Consider the following 7,877-nt stretch of genomic DNA (forward strand, 5'->3'; position numbering starts at 1 on the left):
TAGCTACCCTTGCTGCAAAAAAATTGCGATCACGTAGTAAGAGCCATTACACCAGTCAAACATACTAATGAAAGCTCAACTATCTAGAGATAGCACTTGAGGCTCAATGCTTTGTTTAAACCTCTAGGGAATTGCGTGTTAAGTATAAAAATCCATTTGGCTTCAACCTGTAATAACCTTCTAGAACGGTCCCCCCCACGTAGTGAGAACGGGACCTGATCTATGATCTTATATCTCAGGGTCGCCATCCCATGCTTAGCAAGCATGAAATGGCGAGCCACCGGTTGATCACTGCTGCCAGTTTTGATAGCCTCCCGTATGGCATAACGATGCTGGGCCATCCTAGTCTTGAAGGCACAATCGGTTTTGCCCACGTAGGCTAATCTGCAGGGACAAGTCAACAAATAGATAACAAATTTGGAATCGCATGACAGGGGGTACCTAATGGTGTACTTCTTACCCGTGTGGGGATGTTGGAAAGTGTCACCCTGAACAAGGTAACTGCAAGTAGTGCAGCCACTACACCTAAAGCACCCATTTTTTCTCCGCACAAAATTCTTGGATGTACGTTCTTTAGCAAATTTCGAGATGTCTGTCTTAACCACATAGTCTCGGATATTACGACCCCTGGAGTAACTGGGTAACAATCTAGAATGGTGTGCATCCCCTAGATCTTCATCTGATGATACTATGGGCCATAACCGTCTCGTTCGTTTAACCCTATTAGCACTACCACTGTTGTATTGTGTCACCCATGAGAACCTCCCCTTGAGAGTTTTTTTGTCCTTGGGTATCAATAACTCCTGCCGTGATAGGCTCAGAGCTTTAAGTCTGGCCTGTTCAAGCAGGTCTGCTGGATAACCTCTATCCCTAAATCTGATGGTCATTGCGTCCAGTTGCCTATCTCTCTCAATCTCTGTGTTGGTTATTCGGCACACACGCAAATACTGGGAGTAGGGAAGACCCCTGATGGTGGACTTGGGGTGAAAACTATAAAATTTTAATAAATTATTCCTATCAGTGGCCTTAGAGAACATTTTAGTGTAAATCACACCTTCAATAACTGTGATACATACATCAAGAAAGTTAATCTGTGCCTCGTTCACCTCAATAGTGAACTTAATGGGGCTAGAAGTAGCATTATGCAGATCAATGATGTCTACCAGTTGCGATTTTGATCCTGCCCAAAAGATCAACACGTCGTCTATATAACGCTGGTAAAGGCACAGTTGGGAGGAGATGGAACTATCTTGTAGGAATATCTCTCGTTCTACTTCCCACATGAAAGTATTGGCGAATGCCGGGTCCACTGCCAACCCCATGGCACAGCCGGTACGCTGTATGTAAAAATTACTATCATGTAGGAAGTAGTTGTGTGTCAACGTGAAGTCCAGAAGTGTTAGAAAGAACTTGATGTCGGGGCCTGTATTCAAGGGGTTATTAGTGATAAGGTGCGGGATACAGGTATACAGGCTTGTCACATCAACTGATGCCAAGATTACCTCACGTGTTAACACCCCCATGTTTTCAAACAGCCTGAGAAGCGCAGACGTGTCTTTCAGGTGAGTCGGTGTGTTCTGTATACATGGTTGCAGGAAACTGTCACAGTAAATAGAAATGGCTTCACACAAAGAGCCCCTGCCAGATATTATAGGTCTGCCAGGGGGGTTCACCGCATCCTTGTGAATCTTTGGAATCACATAGAATACGGGAACCACTGGACACTCAACACTCAGCGCCTTAGAAAATACCAGCAGAAATAATACCATTTTCCACAGCCTGTCTAAGTATTACATCCAACTCACTCTTAAATACATTGGTACGATCTCTGGATAACTTAGTATAGGTGGAAACATCAGACAATAACCGTAGACACTCCGCCTTATATTGCTCAGTGTCAAGCACCACAATACCCCCACCCTTCTCAGCCTGCCGAATGATAATGTCTTCCCTCCTGCTGAGAGCTTTCAGGGCATCAAACTCTTCCTTAGAGAGATTAGGATACACCTTATCTCTCACGCCCTGTTCTGATGTCTCCAGCATGCGGCTGAAAGTCTTAATGGATGTGTTCGTGGTATGTGGCTCAAAAGAAGATTTGAACAATTTCCTCACCTGAGGTGGTACTGAGATTGTCCCTGCTGGTAAGTCCTCTGCTTTATGCTTAGAAAAGTATTCTTTCAGCTTCAGCGATCTGATGAGTTTGTAGTTCTCAATCTTCTGCTGAAACCGGTCTGGTGTAGAGGTTGGGACAAACGAAAGCCCTCTGCTCAGGACTTTAGACTCAATGTCAGACAGATGACTGGTAGATAAGTCAAATATCAATTGTGTCTCCCCCTTGGTGGTTTGGTGCCCGTGTTGGCTCCTCGTCTGCCTCCTCGCTTGGCCCCCTCGCCTCGTGGGAGTACCTCTCTTCCTGCTATGATAGCACGGGTTCGTACCCCTAAAGGGATATCCCTCCTATTGTGTGGGTGTGGGGTGACCTGGGAGGCATCTTCTGCTTCACTAGCCGAGGTACTAGAATACTGGGGACGCTGAGACCTTCTCCTGTATGTCGACGGCCCATTGCGGGGTTGAGTGGATTGATTGCTTAGCCACGCATACACTTTGTGTTGATCATAGTCTTGCTGGACTCGCACCCTCTTTTGCTTCTTAAATTTGATGAGGTTCAGTTTATATTGCTCTACTTCATCAGAGAGTTTACTAAGCCAGTCAGGAACCGGGACCGTTGTTAAATTGTGTCCATTTTCAAACACTGCTATCTTGCCCCTGGTAACAGTCAGCTCACGGGTGGATTCTTCAATTACTAGTAATAGTAAGTCCATCGAGCATTTATTTAGGACTGCTATCCATTTCTTGCAGAAATTGACATCATAGCGACCAATAGTGGGCATGTTGTGAATCCTGAACCCACGCGGTATTTGTTTGGCCCTATAATAATCTGAGAGGGTCATCGCGTGGTAAAGGAAATCCGTCTCCCTTTTCTTTAGTTTGAGGAACTCTCTGTACGTGTCCTCACTAGATGTCCCGGAATCAACATCAAAAACAGCTTCTTTATACAGGATGTTTTCCGCCTCAGCCTCCGAGAAACTCAAAGTTTCATAGGTGTCGCATTGCAAAAACAGGGTAGCTCCCTCAGCTGCGGTCTCACTGGTGCTGGACATGCTTGTCAGTGGTAAAAAAGTGCCAATAGTGCAAAACTCCACCAATTGTGGTTACAAGATGGTAAGAGGTGGGACTGGTGTCAAGGATTTAATAAGTGTTAATAAATGTTGGTATAAATACCTTTTATTTATAAAGTGTTGAAAACCACAAAACAAGTAAACTAAATGCTGCAGACAAAATAAAATAATGAGGGTAGGATGGGTAATTACAGAAATGTGTTGTAAACATAAATAAATAAATAAATTCCAACCGTTCAAGATAAATGTTCCATGTGTGTGTGTGTGTGTGTGTGTGTGTGTGTGTGCGTGTGTGTCTCTATAGATATATATCAAATGGTATATGTCCCATCTAGAGGCATTCATAGAAAGAGATTTTTCAAATCAAGATTCATATCCCTTTAAGAGGTATTGGTCATCAAGAAGAAACATCAAATGGTTTGTTGCAAAAGGTACAGTACAGTATGTACCCTCATCATGCAATACCATCAAGGAGGCGTCTGATTGGCTACAAAAGTATTCTGCAGCAGGACAACAGCCACAAACACACAGCCAATGTTATTAAGAACTATCTTCAGTGTAAAGTAGAACAAGTAGTCCTGAAAGTGATGATATGGCTCCCACAGAGCCCTGATCTCAATATCATCGAGTCTGTATGGCAGGCTTTCCCAACCACGGTCCTCAAGGCACACTAACAGTGCATGTTTTAGTGATATCCAGGCTTCAGCACAGGTGACTTAATTAGTAGCTCACTTAGTTTGATTTAACCATCTGTGCTGCAGCCTGGATATCACTAAAACCTGCACTGTTGGTGTGCCTTGAGGACCGTGTTTGGGAAAGCCTGCTGTATGAGATTACATGGATAGAAGGATTTGAGCAAGCCTACATCCACAGAACATCTGTGGTTAGTTCTCCAAGATGTTTGGAACAACCGCCCTCCCGAGTTCCTTTAAAAACTGTGTGCATGTGTACCTAGAAGAATTGATGCTGTTTTGAAGGTCACACCAAATATTGATTTGATTTATTTTCTGTTTATTCACTTTGCATTGTTAATTGATAAAAATAAACTATTAACATTTCTGTTTTTGAAAGCATTCTTACTTTACAGCATTTTTTCCACACCTACCTAAAGCTTTTGCACAGTACTGTATGTCCCATCATGTAGTATTTCCCAGATACAGTATAAGAGATACGTATGTCCCTTCACATGGTATGGCCATCAAGAGATATATTCCATCACATGGTATGTTCATCAACAGGTATATCCCATCAAAAAGAATGTCCCATTAAGAGGTAAGTCGCATTACTGCAGAAAAAGTTATGTCTGATCAAGAGGTATATCTCATCAAGAAGTTTGTCACATAATGTATAGTGTTACATCAGGAGGTTTTGTCTGAGAAGGAGATATATCATATCAAGATGTACAGTACGTCACTTCAAGACACTGTCCTAGGCTATACTATGTAGTATGTATATTCAATGTAAAGTGCAACAGGTAACTATGAAATCCAACAGACTGAAAAAGTAGCTGCAGCTCAATTGAACCTCAGGGATAACTGGCAAGGATCCCCCACAGTTAAACTAATTGATTTTGGTTTGGTCTGATTCTGAGTTAAAGAGATCTGTGACAGACGCTAGGGGGAGCATTTGCATACATTGCCTGTGCTGATATGAATTTACACAATTATGCATATCTCTGTCCCACTCTAAGTCATACAGATCTCAAGCAACTCAGTCTTTTTGTGAAATAGGACGTTCCAATGTGGCAACAATGAGAGTGTATGGAACCGCCCTCTGGGAGTGACATGGGAGTATCATGGCTTCATACAATTATGAGTGGTGCATACGTGGAAGGGAAGCCTGTTTATGACGCATCTGTTGCAGTTAGCACAGAGCTGATTCAATTGCCTATACTGATGATCAGGGGCGGATTGGGATCGAACACCAGCCCGGGAAATTTATGGAAGCAGCCCTAACGGGGACGGAAAGACCTGTTTAGTATATCCAATCAGGCGGTCAATATTCACAGTCACTTCTTTCACAATAAAATTATTCTGGTTCCTTCAGTTCAGATGAGGCATCCATACGGTCCCCGTTCCACCTTTGTTATTATCAACCGCTTCTGGGTGAATTTATGCAAAATATAAATGGTGGACAGACCATAGTGTATACCAGTGATGGCTAACCTTGACACTCCAGCTGTTGTTAAACTACACATCCCAGCATGCCCAGCATCAGTTTTAGCATGGCCAAATAACAAAACTGTAGCAGGGCATTCTGGGATATGTAGTTCAACAACTGCTGGAGTGTCAAGGTTAGCCATCACTGGTGTATACCATCAACTTTTTATTGATAAAAAAATAATAAAGTGCCAAAAAACATGCGTACCAAATAGGACCTTCTAAGGAAGGCACACGGTAGAACATATAGGGGTTTTGTATAACAAAAGCTCCCCGTGCTGAGCTGTACCTTCTTCCAGTCCCAGGTAGCACTTGCAGTCCAACTGTATACTAACCAAGTGTCTATAGTTAAGTCCTATACTCTTTGATACCTTTAGAAAAGTGCGCAGGAGTTCTCTTTTTTTGTTCTATATATTTGTGGCTAGGTGAGATCCACGTCTGAATCCTGCAGCCTTTTTGATCAGTATATTTTGTCTTCTATCTAATGGGGGCGGAGTCTGTTGAGGGGGAGGGGCCTGTTGAGAGGGTGTGGTCACTCCTCAGAGGTCCTGATTCTGAGATAGCCACAGTTGGGGCCTCCTTTGCTTTACGTTATGCTAATGTTTACCTGCAACTTTATGCATATGCTGCTACAATGCCCTTCCCTGATGTATATCTGTATGTCTGAATATACAAGGAGTGATATGCCCACTTTCAGTGTCTACCGACACTGCTGTCACGCCTTTAGTCTATTTCTGATTTGATTGATTTTTCATTCTACAAACTCCTTTTTTTTTTAACCCAATATGTTTCAAAGTACAGGGAGGGGGAGCACACACTACATACAGCACAGCACAGGGAGTGGGAGCACACACAACAGTGAAACACAGACACAGGGGACCTGTGAAGCGGAATCTGTCCCAGTGGCCAATCCGACCCTGATTGCATACATAGCCACCACATTATTACATGAATAGTACAACATTACACGAATAGCACCACATTACACGAATAGCACCACATTACACAAATAGCACTGCATAACATGAATTGCACCACATTACAGGTATAGCACCACACTACACGTATAGCACCGCATTACACGTATATCACAACATTACACAAAGAGCACCACATAACAAGAATAGCACCACATTATTATTATTATTATTATTATTATTATTATTATTATTATACTTTATTTATATAGCGCCACAAGGGATCTGCAGCACCCATTACACAGTACATAATCAAATGAGCAAAGAAGAAAACAGCACTTACAGTACAAGACAATATAGGACAGGTATAGAAAACCCGGGGTTAGGTGCCATCAAAGGGAGTATGGCGTATAAGATAGTGTAAGTTAGAAAAGGAAAGGCACATGAGGAAAGAAGTCCCTGCTCTTGCGAGCTTACAATCTACAAATTACAGGTATAGCACCGCACTACATGTATAGCACCGCATTACACGAATAGCACCAAATTACACGTATAGCACCTCATTACACAAATAGCACCACATTACATACATAACCATCGCATTACGGGGGTAATTCCAAGTTGATCGCAGCAGGAAATTTTTTAGCAGTTGGGCAAAACCATGTGCACTGCAGGGGAGGCAGATATAACATGTGCAGAGAGAGTTAGATTTGGGTGTGGTGAGTTCAATCTGCAATCTAAATTGCAGTGTAAAAATAAATCAGCCTGTATTTACCCTGCACAGAAACAAAATAACCCACCCAAATCTAACTCTCTCTGCAAATGTTAAATCTGCCTCCCCTGCACTGCACATGGTTTTGCCCAATTGCTAACAAAATTCCTGCTGCGATCAACTTGGAATTACCCCCTACATATGTAGCCACCGCATTACATACATAGCCACCGCATTACATAAATAGGCCCATCATCATGGACAGACATTGGACAGCTATAGGGCTGAAGGACGTTGCATTAGAGATTGTCCCAGGGCTGACTGTGAGTGCTGCCTGATCAACTGGCATCCTGAGAACAAGGTACATCCTGCTCCTGTCCAGTCCCCAAACCATACACCGTGACCCTAACCCTTACACCAGGGGTGGGGAACCTTTTTTCTACCAAGGGCCATTTGGATATTTATAAAATCCTTCAGGGGCCATACAAAAATTATCAACTTAAAAATTAGCCTACCCCCAGTAGTTATGCCTCCAGTCAGTAGTTATGCCCCCGGTAGATATACCCCCAGTAGATATGCCACCTAGTAGCAATGCTTACACACACACACACACACACACACACACATTAAAAGAAGGGAAAAAAACAATACTCACCAGCCCCGCTCCTGCTTCCAGACCGTTGCCCTCTGCCTGTCCGCCGCTCCTCAGAACTATGTGAGAGACGTCATGACATCTCTCCCATAGCACCGCACAGCCACACATGCACACTACCAGAGCTGGATTCCAGAGGGGATCACTGCGCATGTTTATAACATTAGGATGTGATTATTAAAAATGTATTACGCTATGCGGTTTTTACATTTTCTTTCATAAACCTACGGTATATCTGGATGCATCCATTTGAAGGTT

This window comes from Pseudophryne corroboree, chromosome 2 (genome assembly GCF_028390025.1).
Source record: "Pseudophryne corroboree isolate aPseCor3 chromosome 2, aPseCor3.hap2, whole genome shotgun sequence".
Lineage (NCBI taxonomy): Eukaryota > Metazoa > Chordata > Amphibia > Anura > Myobatrachidae > Pseudophryne > Pseudophryne corroboree.